Here is a 22030-nt window from a genome sequence, read left to right on the forward strand (position 1 = left end):
AATATTACAATAATTAAAATAAAAACTAAAACCAAAATGTATATATAAATGTATATATGAATGTATGTATAATTTTAGTTTTGGTTTTTACCAAAACTAAAATTAAACTAACTCGTAAACGAACTTCTTCACAACAAATAAAATTTAAACTAGTTTTAAAAAATCTTAAGCATAAATCGCCGTCGTTGTGCGGTGTGGTAAAGTTCCTAGAAGACTGGAAAGATAGTCACCAGCCCTTGGATCCCCACTTCCGTACTCCTGGTCGATGTATGTTTATTTTTAATTACGTTTAATTTAGCACATTTTGGTTTTAGTTTCTATTTTAATTATTGTAATATTATTATAGTTGATAGGCACTTAGGATAGGATAATTTTGGAAATTCTAGTGAATTTCAATAAATTTATTAGTCTGCTGTACTTAATATTGCCAAAAAAGTAATAGAACTTAAGTTTTTGAAGAATCGAGACACAAACAATAGATAAACAAATTGTTACGCGGTATGGTAGACTACGGTGAGTAGCTCATGAGTGTCGCATATTACACAACCAAAATTTTTCGACGATTAATTTTATCTTAACCTTGTATTTCGTTTACGATTCAAAGCACTAACATAAATCACTCCCAGATATTTATTGTTGTATATCGTGTAACGTTTAACGCGATTTCGAGTGGAACAATGCAGCTTTTCTGAGATAGATCATTCCTGGAGATAGAACTGGTTAAAAAAGGTCATGGGATAAATCATTTTCACCCGAAACGCTGTCGGTGAACAGAATGGCAAGTCAAAAATGGCGCTACAAAAATGGAGAATGGTTTTTGTAGTTGTATATATACAGTGTTTGCCTTTTAAGGTCTAAAAGGATATAATATATGTACGTATGTCTGTATATTTATCCTAAAGAAGGTATAGGGTATATACAAGTAAAACAAAATTATTTTGTTAGTTTGCAATTTAATATAATAGAAGAACAAACTATATGAGTTTGCAATTTAATATAATATAAGAGCAAACTCATATAGTTTGTTCTTCTATTATATTAAATTGCTTTTATCTAATTAACCACATTTAATAGACAAAATACAATTATATGTTATTTATATACTTTGTTATTCACAGGCAGTTTTCACGTTAAAAGTTATATTATATAGTAATTTGTCAAAAAGATACAAACGACTGTAGCCATTTACTAACTAATAAAGAACATGCCTTAGTTCGTATCTAAATTAAGACTTCCACTTCCGTGATCAATCATTCTGTCCCCTGTGGCAGAAGATATGCTTCTGGAGAAATGTCGAAGCGAACATACAATCACACACGTAACGTTAATGGATCTTCGTTTTGTTTGTGAATGTCGTACGAGGGCGACAGGGACACATTGCTTTGTTAGTTTTTTTTTTTACAAGATTTTATTTAACTTGCAGTGTTTGTAAGTATGCATGTTCAGGTGGAACGTTGCAACTCAATTTTGACGCAGATATCTTCAACTTCATGAACCATTAATTCTTGTATTTTTTAGATTAAAATTTTACTACAGGCCTACCAGCAACTCTTTGAGAACGAATGTTTCATATCAACGCTTACTGGTCACTTCATGAGATATTCGTAGCCTCGTTAAAACAATATAAAACTAATTTATGATACGAATAATTTCATTTTATTCCTATCTTTACCTAAATTAGATTCCTACAATGTAGTTTTCTTTTATAAGAAAATTATTAAGTATGTTTGTGTTTATTAATCATTCGCACATACATACATTATAATAACGGGACTTAGCACGAACATTTTTCATTCAATATAGCTGCTTATCCATGATCATGGTTTACGTTAAATAAAAAATGTTTATACTAAAGTCTTATTAATATAAAAATAAACATCATTTTGTAAAAATAAACATTATTTTGTAAAAATAAACATCATTTTGTAAAAATAAACATTATTTTCTAAAAATAAACTTTTTTTCTAAAAATAAACTTTTTTTCTAAAAATAAACATTATTTTCTAAAAATAAACATTATTTTCTAAAAATAAACATTATTTTGTAAAAATAAACATCATTTTTTAAAAATAAACATAATTTTGTAAGAATAAACATTATTCTTCCTTTCAAACATCTTACTATCAATCCCACAGAGCAGACACAACTCGTAGTCACGTGTCAACATGAAAACACTCCCACACTTTGCCACTCCTCCAATCAATACAGTTGTTATACTTAAACCCTCTGTAGTTAGGTATAAAACTAGCTTACTACACAATATTATACATGGTAGTGAGCAGTGACCCATATTAGATGGGCATTGATGTCTAGAGGTTGGATAGTTAAGACCCACTGAAAACGAAAGTTCCAATAAACACAATGTTACCCAGTAACGGTATATATACGGCATGTACACTACATATCCAACTAACTAACTAATTAACCGCCGTTATTCACATAACGGAGGTTAGTTACAAAATCGTAGTTAATATAAGTCAATTTGTTTTTCTTTTCATGTTAATATTTGTTAATATTTTCTGCTATTGGCAAAAGTAATTATTGTCGTATTGTATTTTGTAACAATTTGTTGTTCTAATTAAAAAGTCTATGCAAAATTTCGAGATAAAAGTACACTATTATTATTAAGTATTCCAGGTTATAACAATCCGTGTATAAAGCATAAAAGTAGGTAAATATATATATATATATATATATTTAATTTCTTCACTTCACTAGCATGTAAATCTTATACAAATCCTACGTATCATTCGCAGCGGGTCAGTATATCATATTTTATCATTTGGACTTCGCCATTCAAATATTCAGTATTGAAGGGTCCATCTAATACCGTGTGGACTTGAATCCCGAACGGTCGTCGGCGATCGACTCAAGATTACCTAAGGGCTCTTGAAAAGGGTCGACAGTTAATCTGGAAAGCTGTTTAGTAAAAATGTAAAATATCTGGTAAGATCATCCCGTGTGTGTAATGCAAAATATTTGATTTGTTTGTGAATATATTTTTTATACTTAACTAGCTGTTGCACGCAGCTCCATCCGTGTTAGATTGACCACGTGTACTTAACAATGTCTATTCCAAATTTCATAAATTGCCATAGAGCCGTGAAACCGTGACAGACACGTTTTCATTGGTACATAATGCCAAAGGCTTTGGCAATCATTCTTATCAAAATTAAAGATAGTCGATTTACATAACAACATAAGAACTTTCATAATAATAAGTTCAGGTTTTAAATATATATGGAATAACGTAAAATTCTAATAACATTTTACACATCTACTAAATCCATTGTTAAACAATTAGAATTTGCAACAATGCAGTAAAGTAACTTACACAATAATATAAACGTTAAAACATAACACTCCTTTTGGTTAATCTTGGAAATATAGAACAAACAGTCAATTTACAAACTACATACAGACGTTTTTAATAGAAAAAATAATCTTTGTGTCATGCGTGAGCGACCAACCAGTGCACGCCTAACGACACGACGCGATGCATCAACACTATGTACCAATTTTCTTCCAGAAATAAACGATTTATATTATTATATTATATTATTTTATTAGATTTATATTATTTATTTCTCAATTGAACATTTATGGATGCATTTACTAGTGTGTACATCAGTTATATCGAGCGCCAGAAGCATTTCTACGCTCATGCGAGTTTTACGCACAGTCTTGTATCGAGTCTCGCAGCGTTTCAGCTGGGATACTAAATCAATGTTTATTTATATTTCTGCCGATTCAGCCGCAAGTTTTGAAGTGAAAAGTGAGGGTAATTATGTAATCTATCCGCTAAGTTTGAGACCCTTTCTAATCTTGGTTTCAAACTTGAGCTTTCCAAGTTGATAGAGTCAACAAGTCTTCGAGTGTCTCACCCTTTGTTATTGTTTTATTAGGGCCCGGTTAAGTGTTATTTTTTTAAACAAATACTAGACTCAAACATCCAAGACCCGGGCCTTACAGAAAAATATCATTTTCTATCATGACCCGACCGGGGAACGAACCCCCGGGATCTCTCGGTTCAGTGGCAAGAATTGTACCACTACGCCACCTAGGTCGTCAAAATCTGACTTTAGTCAATCTCTCACATCGCGTGTTCTCATGTATACGGGGATGCGACCTTTCCAGCCTGTAGTCGTGTCCCACTGCTGGGCAAATGTCTCCCTCTTCCCAGAAAATCTACGGGCTGCGATTAGTTGCCACCCCGCAGGAAATAATGCTTTATTTACAATGATGTCACTCTCGTCTCTCATGTTCCCAGTTGCGTTCGTGGTTGTGATACCGCGAAGCCTTGGGTCAGCTCAAAAAAACATAATTTTGATGATTCGGCTGTAATTTTACAACCGGCTACCTGCCTGACATCAACCCTCTTTGGGGATGCTATTATCGCCTATCGGCTGCCGTATGTACCTTAATCGTGTCGTACGATATTCACGGGAAGATGTGGAGTGTTCCTGTTCTAGGGCGGAACCACACGCAATTTATTATTTACAATGATGTAATATGGTTAAATGAACAGATAATTATAGAAAATACGATCAAGATTATGTATTCGTACACACGTAGGTATAACCGCAACAATGAAAACTTTTTTGGCCATTACACTTTACGAGGTTTTGTACGAAAAATATTCGGTGACAAGTGTTAAAGTTCAGCAAACAAGCCTCTTCTGGTTGGGATTTCAAAGAATATTTTGTGGAGTTGAATTTAACAACACAAATATTGATATATCGCTAACATGTTTTAAATTATTTTAAAATTACTTTTACATGGCTCTGTCTAATTTGTAAGGAATGGAGATGTGATATTGTTCAATGTATTTACATAATCTGCCAAATATTGAGGAACATTATGAAGATCTTTTGAGAGACGTCTGAGGCTTACACACACACACACACATGGAGAATATTAATAGGAGATGATCTAAAAGATTTCATACTCCGCACTTTTCAAATCATAACAGACTATCTCCCGACAAACATCGGTGCAAACTAATGAAACTACAGAAATTAATACGATTCAGATAAACTTAATTTATAAATTAGTAAATGTTACCCAAGGCTTTGCTCCCGTGAGAATTTTAAGATAAAATATAGTCTATAGTAATCTTGGATAATGTACCTTTTGAATGGTGAAGGAATTTTTGGAATCGGTTCGGAAGTTTCGGAAATTATTCTTTAAATAATAGTATAGAAAAATAAAAATCACTAATATTGGCACTGACTGGAAATAATTAAAATCTTGAAAGGCTCTTCTGGTATCTTAAAGACCAATACTGATTGAATGAGTTTCTTTAAGCATTTCTGATCAGGTGGCCGTTCCTAAATGTAGTAGCTTTTATCTTTAAGAATTATAACATAGATAATTAAAATTTGACCCGAAAAAGTGACCGTGAAAGTTTGATTGCTGAGGCATGATGGTTTAATTGCTGATCCACACTCTATATATTTTACAACTGCATGCACCAAGACTTGAGTTATAGAATAGAAGAAACTTTATATGGAGCGATATTTTATTTGAGACTGCGGAGTCCAACCAAAAGCTTTATTCTTTATTTACTTCGGTTCTGGAGTCCAATATTCCGGAGTTGCTTTTATTTATTTCGGAGCTCCAAGATTTATTGTGGACGGTCGAGATATACCTGTATTGTAACTTGCAAAGCCAGTTAGCAGATTTATTGTTTTCGTAGCATTTGCTAGAGGCTTTTTTGAGGATTTATAAAAGCACTGGCCACTGATAAAAGATTAAGTAATTATGTGTTCTAATTTTAAATATCTGTCACGGCTGACACAGAAAAATCGCGAATGTTTATGCCATTGCCATACTTAATGGCCACTATAGATGAAGTTTAATTTATTTGTTTCGACCACGGAAGTCAAATTTTTTTTGGTTGAAAATACCAATTTTACGTTAAAAGTCCATGAACTAAAAATTTACTGCTAAAATTTCAGGTATACACTAGGAAATTTTCTTTACAAAACGTTTTACAACAATGATTTTGGTCTGACTACCTCAGTGGCGCAGTGGCAAAGTTCTTGCCTCTGAACCGAGAGGTCCCGGGTTCAATCCCCGGTCGGGTCATGATGGAAAATTATCTTTTTCTAATTGGCCCGGATCTGGGATGTTTATTTATAAAATATAGTATCGTTAAGTTAGTATCCCATAACACAAGTCTAGAACTTACTTTGGGGCTAGCACAATCTGTGTGATTTGTCCTAATATATCAATTTATTTTTTCGAATTCCATAGTCAAATGGTTAAAACCCTTATAGATTCATCATGTCTAGTCTGTTTGTCTGTCCACTCGTATGTAACCCTTATTTTATTATGTAAAATGTGTGTCAACGTTTGGTCACATCAAATAAAATATTTAGGTTACTCATGTAACTAAACTAACCGTATGATAAGTTGAAGATACTTTTGTTTCTATAACAGAAAATCTTGACCCCAAAAATAATGTAATGAGAAAACTGTGAAGTGTGTCCTGTCCAGCTATCGGACACTACAACAATAGAGTGGACATTGTGACAATATGTCAGTCAGGCTGTGTCAGGGGAATGTACAGACCAGAAAAATAAGTTATTCAAACTGACAGCCCACTTTTAGTGGTAATTTTTTATTTTATATGCATAATGGAGAGTGAAAGTCTACTCTATTATGGGATTTTTATTATATCGAACACTTATGTCGTTATGTTTATAGTACGATGTTTTATTCCAACGATCGTCGAGTCAACGGGATGCTATGTTAATTCGATAAACCTTGGTACTACAAACCTAACAGCGCCACTTCATTCGCGTAAACACTGCTTGTGTACTGTAGTAATATCTCCTTCATTAGATTTTAAAACCTTTCTATTGCATTTCGAACGAAGAATAGAAAAACCAAGAAGAGTTTATTTGATGTATGTTTTGACGCAGTCAGCCCCCAGATTTGGATAAGATTGCGTGCGTGTTAAAAAAAGTATTAAATTATATATCTAATATCAATATATTCTAATTGATAAGCGAGCCCGATCGTTAGAGTACACAATCCTAACTCAAATCTGAAGAAAATTTTATACGATCTCTCAAAATATATTTTGTTTATTAAGTACTTTTTCTTTTAATGGTTTCTAGTCACCTTCAGAATGTTTTTTCTCGACAATTCACCGAAGAATATTAGTCTATTCCATATTGATGTTTTACAAATGAAGGATGAAATTGGAAGGCAAATTTATTTTTCTAATTATCGTCGCTCAAGGAAAATATGCAAATACAACTCAAAATAGACGAAAGGTTTCGACAGGCTCATTTTAAATGCGGGATGCTTTTTGCATCTTCCTGAAAATTCGACGTTATTTTTGTAAACGATTTCACGTCACTGAGTTAGGATATTAGGATTTATTTTTTTAATTTTATAGCTATTCTATAAACTCATAGAAATAGTAAATTCTTATATCAGTAATAATGTTATAAGTACGTAGTTGAACTCAGTTGAAGACACAAATACTAATAAACTGTAATATAGTTACAAAGTGAGTAGAAAAGAGAAACAACAAAAATGCCCCTTTCCAGTGACATCCGTCGGTAATTCACTAAGAAACAGACGTTCGACCTGACCTAGATTTTTATGTGAGTAATCTATCACCAGGCACCGTTATTGCGAGACGTATTTTAAGGGCGAAACGGAGAAAGTACTAAAAACCGATATAAATTTTACTTTGTAAGGAAGGTTTTAGTGATTCGCGTGCCTTATAAGGTGCCTAGTTTTAGAGATAGATGTACCTAAATGTGATGATGGCGTAATGAATGAAGATGCTTTCATTATAACAAAATCTAATATTTTCTGTTATGTTCATGCACAATCTACTGGACGGATTGTTATAACATTTGGTATACGGGTGGAATATAACCTGGAATAAAATATAAGTAAGGTACCTACTTTTTATCCGGAAATTCCCACGGGAGCGAAGCAAAGGTGCAAAAAGGTGGGTTTGATAAGGTCTATTTGACTATCATATGTTGCTTTAACATTTTATATGTTAAACAATAACAAGTAATTGAAATTTATGGGCACATACATACATCGTGCAGTGTAGCCACGGAATCAATGTTGATATTATGTATAAAACATAATAACAAAAGAGACAGAACGCCGAAGAGGGAGACGAATTGAGAAACACTTCCGTTTTTTGATGTCGCTTAATATAGTTAATAGTCGCTTAATAAGTTTTTGTTTAAATTTTCATTTTAAGTATAAAAATAAATACATGAAATTAAAAAAAAAATACATATATGATTTTATTTTTACTTTCTTCTAAATACTATCGTAGAAGGGACTCCTTGCCCCTCCTTTATTAATTATAGTTGCCTCTCAAGTAAATACTTTCGAAATTATTTAAATTATAAACATCGATTATCATAAGGTAATTTATCTTTGTGTAAAAGCTGTAACTTATACTAAGTTACAGCTTTTAAAAGCTGTAACTTACAGCTACTTACAGCTTTGTGTAAAAGCTGTAACTTATACTAAGTTACAGCTTTTAAAAGCTGTAACTTACAGCTACTTACAGCTTTGTGTAAAAGCTGTAACTTATACTAAGTTACAGCTTTTACACAAAGACAATAAGTTATAAAACAACACAAATAAGGATCCACAACTATATAGGTATTCTATAGAGGTTTTTATAAAAAGGATATACCCTATGAAAAGGACTGACTGGTTTTACACATTACTACCATACTTTTAAAAACCTTTTACCTTAATTTTAATTTACCCTGATATTACTCTTACTTAATTGACGCGTACCTCCAGCAACCCAACGAAACGAGCATGGTACCACGCAGCCCAGTGAATGAGACGCAGGGGAAAAATCCCCCTTGAAGCCGGAATCCCCAAAAGTAAGATGCAATGCAGGAGAATGCCCCCTCAATGAGAACGCAGAGGCAGCACCACCCAACCTCAGACCAAAGGTGACAAGGCAGGCAGGCCCTGCCATAACCTCTACTGGACAAGTGGCTACCCAGCCCCGGAAGCATCTGACAGAAAAGAAATCCCCATTAGTCGCTAACTATAAAAATAAATAAAACACTTCGTTAAAATGCTAAATTAGACACTAATTAGTTAGTTTTATTTAGTTTATTCTAAAAAATTATATATGTACAAAAATGTACTATTTGTACAAGTACATTATATCAATTCGTGATTAAATTCTCCCTTTATGTATATTACAATTTATTTTATTTAACTTTTCTCTTTTGATATGGTATTCCGTAATCGAATATAGAATAATGTTCTGGGAAATTTTTCTCATATTGTTTACACGTGGGACTTGAGAAGCGTGCGGGTAACGGAGACTGGTTCGTTGTTATATTGATATTGTTAAAAGCCTCGATTGTCGATTCTCTTGCATGAATGGATTCAGTAATTGTATTTTTACACAATTTATCCTAAGTATTTGAAATAACAAAAAAGAGAAAGGTAGGAATAAAAATATGAGTATATTGTATTTCAACTTCTGCAGTCACGTTAAATATTACACCTAAGTTAAAGCATTTTTCAAGCTAAAGTGTGTTTTGCCTCGTTCTGTCTATTTCGAATATTACGAAGCGCGATAGTGACAAAACATATTTTAGCTTAAATTAATACTTTAATTTGTTTTATGAATTATTCTGTACAATTTCACAATTCCTTGTAATTTCCATTTTAGAATATGAAACAAAAGAAAAGTAGAAGTGACACAACTAACTACAAGTATATTAACGGGCTCTGTCCTGTTAATATAACATTATGTCTGGTCAGTAGACCTGAGACCTCAAAAAGAAAACAGTAATTAATATTCACACTCGAAGATCCCTATTATACAAGCTCAATATTCTAAATTAGAATAAAAAAAAGCAAAATGGCGGATTATATTTCGCGAAGGGTCTCATCTGAACAGGACCTTTTTAATAAAGAAAGCAATTTCTTCATTTATTAAAATGCGGTGACAACTGTTACACGTTGAGTTATTTCCATAATCTGTACGCGCCGGAGTGATTTATAAAATTAATTATTTTCAGATCTCGGAACACAAAGCGATATTGGAATTTTGATTTATTTGATGAAAATCATTTGTTTACAATAATATTCCACCAGCTACTGAAAGTATACACTTTCAGATATATACATATCCAGCACTTTCAGTAGTATATAATATATCCTTAGTTTCCTAAATCAACAGTAAGTATTGTCCTAAACACAGTAATTGCAAGCTTGTAAGGGTAACTTCACAAGCTTGTGCGGGTGGTAGTAGTCCAGTAGATTCCACCTGAAAAAGTAACAAACATACATACATAAATAATATTAGTATCCAGACGTAGGCCTCTTGTAGAGAAACACAGAAAAAATACTTTGCTTAAGAAAAAGTTTGTTCATAAAGATATTGTTGGACGGGAACTCACATGGGAATTTCTAAGAAAAAGTTATGCGTGCATTGCGTTCATCTTATCAGTTTTATCGAATACCATTTCGTGGTATTACGAAACAGATATACACATATAAATTTTAGTAATATATATTGTTAAAAAATTAAATAAATAATGCAGAAGACACAATTTTCCTACAACTAAAGAAGACTTGTAAACATGTCTAATGCTGTATGATGAAATTTTACATATTATTTTACATATTATTAATATATAGTTGAAGACCCTAGCTAAACATCTTTGATTAACGATTACAAAATAATTCTTTTATTTTCTAGTCTGTATAGAAAATGTAATTTCTTACTTATCACTCACTAGACAGGGATAGATAGCTAAAATAGATAAAAGTCATATCAGATGTCTTTAGACGACTTGAATAAAATGTTATAAAAATTATTAACAATAATGAAAGAAAGAATAAGTATTTTTGAAGGACCGATCATTCTTTTCTTCCGATTCTCACTATTCGCTCACTTCGCCTACACAATATATCTAACAGCCAAGCTACTTCGTCCCTTGATAGCTGAAAGGTTACTTTTAGGATTCTGTTGGCAAGACTAAAAACCAAAAAAATCTTATGTAATTTTTATATAAAAAATAAGTGTTAATTTTCTCTAGCGGTGGTGGTGTAATGATTTAGACGCCCGCCTGTGGATCGATAGGCCCCTGGTTCGAATCCTACTCGTGTCAGATGAGTTTGTATACCAATCTGACTCATGTATAGTAGTTTTCATCGACCACCACTTGCTTACGGTGAAGGAAAACATCGTGAGGAAACCTGCACACTTATTGATTATTAACTTGTATGTGAAATGGAGAAGGCAATGGCAAACCACTCCATTAATAATGACAAGAAAGTTTTCTTCCTCGCTTGATTTCTTTTGCATTCACAGGAAAGATAAATCAACCAAAATTTCTATTAGCTGTCAAAACTCATCCCTTAGTTGCCCAGCACGACATCCACGGGAGGCTATGGAATAGTTCTAGGGCGGTAACTACACGCCTTCGCTTATCGCCTTTTACACGTTGCCTTTAATCATTCGAGCCAGGAGATGGTAAATACAATTGAACAACTCAGATCGCTGTCCGATCGATCTGCGCGCGAGCAGCCAAGCAGGTTTGACTTTTATAAACTTCACGGGACTAGAGGCAGTTGACACATTCTGTATTGTTCCTTTACTCTCTTGTGTTAAATAGTATTTCAGATTTTTACTTCTACTTAAATTGGTTGTATCTCCTACGGAACCTATAACTCGAATTACACTCGGCCAGTGTTTTATTTTCCAATTTGCAGCGCGTCATTTTATCTGACATTATCGACAATTCGCGTCCGCTAGCGACACGACTCGACAGGGTGTCGAATTTAACGTCGTGTTACAGTCGTACCTCAATAGTGTTTCAATAGTGGTTATTACATGACTGCCCAATTTATATGCCCTATTTATGTTGTGATAGTAGATTTTAGATTTCAAAACCGTCCGCTAACTTCAACCATCCTTGGGATTGTTTTTGTTGCTTATCAGCTATCAAGGCTATAAAATGAAATGTCTTTATTTCAGACCAACAGTCCATATTATTATTTATAAATATATTTTCTTAAAATTAAACTTATCTTAAATTAACAATTTTGTTTATGTGGAGGTCAGCATGTCTATATACTTTTGCATCCATCCTCTCATCAATGAGCTTCAGAGCTATGTGTCTCTCGTACGTTATCCACGGGAGGATATAGAGTAGTCATCTAATCAAAGCACAAGCCACTATGATATGAATTTTACTAAATATTATCAGAATAGCCGCCTCGAGCCGTACTATATATAAATAACGCACGCGTTCGGTGATCAGCCAATTCTGAGATCTTTAAAAGAGAATTGGGTGAAAATTGATTTATTGGCAAAAGCGAGGGAGTTCTGTCAGTTTTAAGTTGTGTTTGTAGTGTTCCCTTGCTATCTATTATAAATATGCTGCACTTGGAGCTAAAATGGACCGTTGAGTGTAGTTTAGTATTGTCTATTTGTTCATTTATTTTTCCTTATATTGTAAGTTATATAAAAACTAGGTCGCGTCTCGCGTGCTCACTCCGATCGATGAAAACGCTGGTTATTACTGCTATTACCAAAATTTATCGCTTTGTTTACCTATATATATATAGATATCTAAGTCGTCGGTCAGTCGGTCCACTACCTTAGGTATTGACGTCGGGTTTTTTATTCGAATTATATAAAAATGTATTTTTGTTTACAATATCATTATTTTATAGGGCATCTAACTATGATTATGTTGTTCCTGTCTATAATAGGTATATATATATAGGTAGGTATACATATATATATATATATATATATATATATATATATATCACCTGTTGGTGTATTGTATTTTTTACGTCTATAACAGGTATATATAGGTAGGTATATATACCTACCTACTCGTATATCTATATATATATCTATATATATATATATATACAGCGTATAAGGTTTATTTTTTACGTCTATAATAGGTATATATAGGTAGGTATATATACCTACCTACTCGTATATCTATATATATATCTATATATACAGCGTAAAAAATAAACCATATTCAAAAGTTAGATTAAATTTACACCAACAGGTGATTTAGGGCCTATTGCACCGCTTGCTGATAAAGTATCTGATAGCGTTAAAATTACGTTTCACCAGTTTTGAATAAAGCAAATTTAATATCATCAGATTATATAGATATTTTCATCGCAAAGTAATGAATCAGTGTCTAAATTTAGTTAAATATCCATCGATTAAGAATTTGGCATATCTTTACCTAAATATTTAGCGAGAATCAAAGTTTAGTAAAGAAGCGTAGGAAGCATACTGTTCTACACGAAACTACAAACTGAGCTTCGCAAGATAGATAGCTCTTCACTTCAGTTTAGTTTCGGTTAGCTTTACAACACAAACAGTATTAACTTTAAGCTTGCAACTTACGAAACTAACTTTGGTTCCATAACTGAGTCAAACAATTATCATTTTTTGTTTATTATCATTGCTTTATCTACACTTATTATATTAATACTAACTTATTTCTTTTGAAAAAGAAACAAAAAAACAAAAAAAATCCAGACCGATTTTGATGAAATTAGACACAGAGACAGACAAGTTCTTCAGGAACAACGTTGGCTACCTTTTAATATAAAGAAATGCGGCGTGAGTTATGTAAAGATACTTCTTTACATAACTTTATAATATAAAAAATATACAAATAATGTTACAAAAATTAAATAATAAAATTAATGTAACACGCAGTTAATTAACACGTCCAATTATAATATGAAGTTCGCAACTATATACTCGTAAACCTATCAAAGGGTGAGTTGCAACGTGAAATTTGATAACAACTTTATTAAAATTAACGTCAAATACGGCAGCGCATCTCACCCTAAACGTAAAGATTTATATAAGAAGACTTTATTTGGACCGAAATGGATGGAAAAGTAAACGGGAGATCTTTGCCCAGCAGCGGAACACCTCGCCTAGAGGTTAAATAACATAAAATTATTCATTTATTTATTTAATCATTCATAACCTTAAATCTATCTTTACAGTTCTCACCAATGCGATAGACAAGCATCCCATTTCAATAAATGTTAGCGTTTAAAAACCTAATAATATAATATTATATTATATTATATTTAACAGTCTTTTGCGCCAATGTCATTAGTCTACTGTCCTTGATTTCAAGTACTAAGCCTGAGAATCGCCCAACGATTTATATAGGTCTCTGTGGATGCAATTTAGATAATGGCGAATACAGTCGTAGTAATTGGAACCAGAGTGGATGTTTTATGAAATAACATCCGATCGCTTTTTATAGTTAAAATCGTTTCATTCCATCCCGTGGGTGTTGGTTATCGAAATTTGGGATAATGTTTTATACTTTTCAGTTCTCCTAGTCTCTGCCTACCCCCACGGGAAACAGGTGTGATAATAATGTTCTTCTGAAAACAGATTTCACACTTCTCCGAAAAACAAAAGCAGAATTTAATAGTAAAAGCATTCATATTAAATAACGCAATACTTCTTGTATTGCTCTCTGAGTAATATAATATCACTGAGTCGTGGCCTATATATGGTTGCTGCAGCACACACATTCATAGTGTTATCTGTATATTTAATATTAATAATAATATATTTGTTTATATTTCTCCACAATAAACATCTTAAAATTTAGCGTGTACTCTATATTTGTTTTTAGCATGTAATTTGTGTCTATGGTGTTTTATAGTTACTTTTAATAGTTTAATAACTTATTTTTATTTTATTAAAAACTTAGAATAAAACGCGATATTTTCTTCTTCTTCTTTGATCCATTGTCATCCATTAATCACATGTATTATTATTATCTAGCACACTAAGCACACCTATCTCATCGATCTTGTACTTTTAATTATTGCTATTTAAAGTTTTTATTAAAAATGATTAAGATTTATTAATCTAGCACACTAAGTACACCTATCTCATCGATCTTGTACTTTTAATTATTGCTATTTAAAGTTTTTATTAAAAATGAAGCATATATTTACCCTAGTAAGATATTAAAGTGCTCTTAATCCATCGTATCACCGTAGCCCTTTAGTAGAAAAAATAGGTTAACAATCAGACGTTTGTCTTCAGTACAATCTAGACTTTCACGACAAATAAAGACAAGAATTTGTCAAACTATCCTACTATAACTATAATTATAACTATTGTACGAACAGTTCATTCATTTGTCAAATAATATCGCCGGAATTCAGGGCACCAACAACAATGGAAGTTAGATAATTTCTCAAACCCTACTTCGTGGGTCCGAAGTTTGTCAGCGATGGACTAAGATAAGGAATACTATTCTGCAGGACTTTTTGTTCCCATCTGCTTGGTTACCTTCATCCACATTTAATATTAAACTTGGTAGAAAGTATTTCGCATTTCTACTGTCGCATTTCCTTTCAAATCAAATTCCACAAAATTAAATGAAATTCCAATTAAGTACCTACTAATTATTTGAATAGGTACATAGAAACATTTCAGAATGTTATTACTCTCACTGTGTGAGTTCCTTTAGTTTGAGGGCGCGTGCATCTTTTTCTACACTTTGTTTTGTTGTAAAATTTCCGACAATTTTGTTTAACTGTATTTTTGTTTATTTCTTATTGGAGACTTAATAATGCCTTTCTTCCTTTCATTATTAAATTGATAATGTGATTCTTGAGAAAGGTTTTGTAAGTATAATTAATTATAGATTTATCCTAGCGAAGCTGAGACTGGCTGCTAATTATTAATAGATGTAATTTTATGATTTTGCTTCGTCGTTACATTTCAGGTTACTTGATCAGGAAAGATTCTGTCGATTTATTTATTACGTTCGATACCTATAATAAAAACAAGTGACAAACGATAGTATTTCCCTGCTAAAGTGTATGCGCTGATACGAAATACTTCATTTTGCCTAAAAAGTTATGGCCTCAATAAAAGTGATATCATGTATCTCATAATTCTCACCGCGTTATAACGTATATCCTACGCAGTACATAATTCAGAGCCTTTAGGAATACCAGTATTTTTCAAACGACATTATATAAATCTATGGCTTACCTGATATTTATTGTTCGAATCGAAGAATCGAACCGTGTACACTTTTCACTTTAACCTGTAACAAAGACACATAGCTTTTAGTGAAAATTGTAGTTAAAAATATATGCTACTTACATGATTTTTTGAGATTTTACATAATACCCTTGTATTTGTAGATATAAAAGATAATATGTAGAGAAAATAAGGATATATTGCATAAGTATATATTTACTTATACAAGAAATAGTTTAATCGTTTTTACTAATAGATAATAACACAAAAAAGATACAATTTTGAACAAGACTTTTAGTAGTCTCGATTTGACCTTAATATAATATCCTATTATGTATAGATTTGGAAAACCTTAATTATTTACACGACTACCCAAAGGAGTGTTATGTTTTTATGTAAAGTTGCGAAGAAGAAGCACCTTAACGTTGACAATTATTGTTACATTTTGGATATAAAAACGCTTAGAACAGCATAACAGTTGCGATAATACGGAGCTGGTTGGATTCGTTTTTCCGAACCAACGACTCGATCTAATGACATTTTTGTCTGAATGTGCATTTGAAAGAACAATTTCATTCTTTATTTTTGGGTGTTTTCTTTGATTATAGCGCGATACGAACAAAACTCACAGCCCGTTTATTGTTTGAGCTATACCTTTGAAAGGCACAACATACCGCAGTGTTAGCTGGAAAATAACACACGAAAGAACGCAAATAAGAACAGAAAACCCTTTATTTTGGAATCCTGAATCTTTATTTATATAATAGCACACATTATAGATTACAATTTCTTGACGTTTATGAAAACAAGTTATGCTGTTTTAAATCGTAATCCAAAACTTTGTAAAAATAATACTTTTACAGCAACAAATGATACATGACATTAATGAAATGGAAGAAAAGTTAAGTAATTATATTTATACACAGCTATAATTCATTTAAATGTTCAACTATCATGCCTGTTAATTGTCAATCTTTTTCTTTCTAACCCTCCATTTGTCCTTCAAAGCTCCTTTATTTACTTTTCAGCAAAATCAAGCAATAAAATTAGGTCATAGGGTAATACCTCCACCTCCACTAGGGACTGGCAACTTTAAATTGGCGTGGAATATAGATAAAAATGATCACAACCTGAAAGTTAGGGAATAGTCACGTAGAGAAGCGTTGGCAGTTAGCGTTATGTATCCCTTAGGGTATAGCCCTTAGAATAGTGACTTGAATGACAGATAAGTGAGTAGGGACTCTGAAGAAACACGCCTTGTCTTACGTATGAATAAAGTTTTGTCAATGTCCCAAATTTAAGTAGATATTATTTTGTTATCTATTGGCTGCGGTGTTTGGCAATCAACATGCTCGCATGCTCATTGCTTACTTTGTACATAAAAATCCACCCATCCACCTGAATGTAAGCGATCCCCACAGCGTATCAGGACACTTGCGCGAAATATGATTTGCGCGAACGGCCGCAAGCGCGAATACTTTAAGCGCATGGTGCATGTCTTTTGCGCAAGAGTATTACATTCCTGACACCAGGGGACATACAGTTCTTGGGTACTTTGTGGCCTAGAATCTTTTGCCACAGTATCCTGTAACACAATTTTATAGAACCATCTATATACATAGAACAATATGGCAATTCTTTCGTACTGTATGTACCTATATCCTTCTATTACATTACATGTTCCCCAAAGGAGAACGATGCACTTGGGAGCAAGTGGCCTCGTAAAGTAGAAAAGAACTGTGTACGTAAAGCCACCCGAATCCATTGCGAAATCGCCCCTTTTACCACGGCATAAAGGTGCATGCAGGTTTACTTAACATGCGGTCGATTGTACACGAACTCATGTCATATAATGCACTTGGGAGCGATTGTCCTATAAAGACTCCAGGCGTGATTTTATGCAATCGTGTAACAACAGTTAAGGCACCAAGGACTATGGAACGCGACAATACGGAAATGTATTATGTTTAAATGGATTTGTTATACATGTCACTCATAACTTTTTTAACGAATTTCGAAGTAATAGTGAGATGAAACAATCCTGAAATTTTGTGACACTACGCAACACTTATGTTAAACTATATCAGCAAATACATATTATACTAGATTTTGCCCGGGACTTCGCTCCCGTGGGAATTTTTGAGCTAAATATATAGCCTAGCTCGCTTAGATAATATACCTTTCCAATGATGAAAGAATTTTTAAAATGGGTTCGGTAATTTCGGAGATTACTCGTCTCATACATACACAATATAATAACAATAATAACAATGGTCTATACCTATGTATTATTAAAAAACCTTATTTGTTTGTCCTTATTCCCCGACAAATCGTAGCATTGGTTTGAGACGATTATTGGTGTGCTGTGGTTGGACAGCTGGAGAGCACAAAGACAAATTTTCGTTGCGGGCGAACCCGCGAGCAACGGCTAGTAAAATATAAATTTAAAAATGCACCAGAATGTTTAAACCTATAACTATAAACAGAAGAGTATTTACATAAATAAAGGGGTTTGCTAATTGGCTTTTGTAGCATGTAATTTAAGAATTACAAAATCTATTTTTCAACGAAAACCTTTTCATTTTTTACAGCCTCACTCAGGTGGAATGAAAGCACGATTTATCTCACTTGGAAGAGACAAGGAGCAATTAACAAGAGCAGCGCTCCCGGTAGTAAACTTGTTATTAATTAGTTTCCTACTGATAGGTACCTTTATATACTCCTTTATTATATAGACTATAGACCTATAAAATATAGACCACCAGCTTGCTCGAGATTTGAAATTGCAAACTGAAGGACCTTAAAGACACGACGGATGAAACGGTACATGACATTAGGAAGTGGCGTGTAAAAAGGGGAAAAAAGGAAATATTTACTTTTTTTTTCTGATACATATATGATATAACATTTAATAATATAATACATATCTCTCAATATGCAATTTTTGCAAAAAAAGTTACATAAATCAATAAATATATTGGGACAGTTACACAGATTGAGCTAGCCCCAAAGTTCGAGACTTGTGTTATGGGATACTAACTCAACGATACTATATTTTATAACAAATACATATATAGATAAACATCCAAGACCCGGGCCAATCAGAAAAAGATCATTTTCCATCATGACCCGACCGGAGATCAAACCCGGGACCTCTTAGTTCAGAGGGAAGCACTTTACCACTGCGCCACCGAGGTCGTCATACCCAACAAATTGAAATCAAACAAGTTGAATCATACTTTAATCGAAAATATGTTTTGTCACTATCGTTACTATATTGACAGAACGAGACAAAACGTATTTTAGCTTAAAATATAATTTAACTTTTTTATGAGGTTTTTTATGTATATGTAAGTTAACCATTAGAGGAGGCATATAACCAGCAGTGGGTCACGCATACTTAAACTGCGTAAATATAATGAATATAATTATGCAGAGGATTAATTAAAGGTTTTCCTTGCATTTCTATGGTTAATATCTGAGACGAGTGCAGTTAGAAGCGCAACTGATGCAGCACAAACCAGAATTTTTAATTAAGAATTCAATTAAATAATACAAACGATCTGGCTTGCGTTTCTTTGGAGTAAAAGGATTTTAGGATCTCATAGTAATATTACTAATAGTATAAAATAAGTTTAACGTTTTATGCCAAGTAACTAGGGCTGAAAGAATATACTTTAATTAAATAATAAAATTACATTCATTTACCTATTTTAGACTAATTTACATTATTAAGACTACTATGGGTTTAAAGATTGAGTCATTCAAAGTTGCAAGAGTCAAAAATATTTATTTTTATACTATATTATTTTTATAAAAATAAATATTTTTGACTGTGGACTTTGTAAATCTCAATTAAAATAATACGTCTACTTGGTAACCTCTTTTAATGGCAAAAATTATAATTTTGTGCGATAGAGGTTACGAATTGAATGACATCAAACTATGGGCTTCCATTCTAAAACTAAATTAATAATATTACCCACATGAAATCCCCAACATCATTCACAATTGCACTGGACAGATGAATTGTAAATAATGAAACTTTTTATGTGGAAAAACTGAAGAAAAATGGACGCGGTCACATTAACTACGTACTTTTTATGTGGGTTTCCTTTGGAACGAGAAATATCATTTATATTACTTACTCTGCTGCTAGGTTTGTATACGTTTCAAAAGAATCATTTGAGAAAATATCTCTTTGTTATTCTGAGTTTTCAAAATGCATTCAAAAATATAGGATTCTTTTATGTATTTTTAAATGAAAGAAAAAAAAATAAAGTTAAAGAACTATAATATTAAAATACTGGCCGGCTAGTCGCGAGCACAAAGAAAAATGCAGAGTAGAAAAAAAAAAACTATCACGGAATATTGTATATTCACAGAAAAATAAGATATTTTCATTTCTATTTTTATCGTAAAAAAAATATAATAGGTATTTATAAAATAGAACGTATAACTTTTGAATTTGTGTATGTACTCAATTACTACAATAACAAAAATCTAAATATTTTTAATGGTCAATCTCCGAATATAATTTTCTATAAAGAAAAAAAGTATAATAAAACATGATCCAATTCCAACGACGGCTTTAACATTAATCATTAAGTTATTATGTTGCGAAAAAATACGTAAAATGGAGCGTTCCTAAAATACATTCCAAATAAACCCCAGCGGACACCCAAAACATAAAATTAATTTTGTTGTAATTCCTGCGCCGAAGCTAGGTCGCTCATTTCCTAAAAAATACATTTTTATAACGAGGACTATTCATTGAATATCTCGCTATTGTAATATTTGTAATACAAATATTTAGGGTTCGTCGTTCATTTTCATTAATTTTTGCATAAAGCATAGGTACATACAAATATGCACTGAAATTAAAAGAAAACATGTAATTTTATAAATCAAAAGATATTTTTTTGTCAATTTTGATAATTAGATAAACTATACAACTCAGAAATAAGTTAATTTTAAAAATATTTTTTATAATTAATAAACAAGTAGAGATGGCTGTCAATCCGCGTTTTTTTTTTCGAACCAAAACACTGTTACCTACTTCGGAAAGTTTACTGTGTTATTCATAAAAAATATAAAGCTTAAAGTATATTTTGTCTCGTTTGATCATTGTCAAATTTAGCAAAGTGCGATAGTGACAAAATATTTTTAAGCTCAAAATATGCTTTGGCTTTTACGAATAACAGGACTTAATAAAACATATCTGCGCCAATATTCATCAAAATACATTATCCGCTTTATTATTAAACATTCAATTCTCTGATTACGCTTGGAGTAGTTTTTTTTTTGTTTTGTCCCTCTCTCTCTCTTTTCAGCATTTGACATTGAAAGAACGAAACAATACAAAGAATAACCATTCCGAGGCTAATCAGAGAGTAACGTTTTTATTAATAAGGGGGTGGAGTTTATTTACATTTTATTTACGTTATAAACAAAAAATTCTATCTATATTCGTTATTATATTGATATTATACATTGTATGGGGGTATATCGTATACTAACCCGCTGTTATACTAAAGCCACAGGCCATTTACGGCGATTAATAATATAAAAAGGTGTTTACCATAAATTTTAAGTAACGATAAAATTCTCAAATAATTCGAGATCGGTCTTGGCATTTTCCCAAAGTCATTAGCAATTTAGCTAATAGCTTGTGAGGGAATTCATTATCTCAAATTACCTCAAAGATGTGCTTTCAGTTTCAGGCAGTTATGATTTCACTGGCTTTGTTTCCATACTCATATTTGATTGGGAAAGTTAAATTTGTATAAATTTTGTTGCCTCGTTACTTGGATAATGTCGTGGATATGAAAATGTTTCATAGGTTTCTGATGAACATTTTGAACAGGATGATCTTAGTGCTAGTATATATAGTAGAAAATACCAGCGTCGTGGTACACGCCACGGCATTATGCTGAACGGAGACACAGTTTTGGTACAATCATTAGCGAC

General features: G+C 32.3%; 1 protein-coding gene across 1 annotated transcript in view; it reads right to left on the minus strand.

Moving 5' to 3' along the window:
- LOC128672017 (uncharacterized) overlaps positions 1-22030 on the minus strand; it is a 73845-nt gene that overhangs the window by 24454 nt on the left and 27361 nt on the right. The window contains exon 2 of the mRNA XM_053748900.1: positions 16070-16124. The gene's annotated coding sequence lies outside the window, so the exon portion shown is untranslated. The remainder of the gene's footprint in view (positions 1-16069; positions 16125-22030) is intronic.

This window comes from Plodia interpunctella, chromosome 8 (assembly GCF_027563975.2).
Source record: "Plodia interpunctella isolate USDA-ARS_2022_Savannah chromosome 8, ilPloInte3.2, whole genome shotgun sequence".
Classification (NCBI taxonomy): Eukaryota; Metazoa; Arthropoda; class Insecta; order Lepidoptera; family Pyralidae; genus Plodia; species Plodia interpunctella.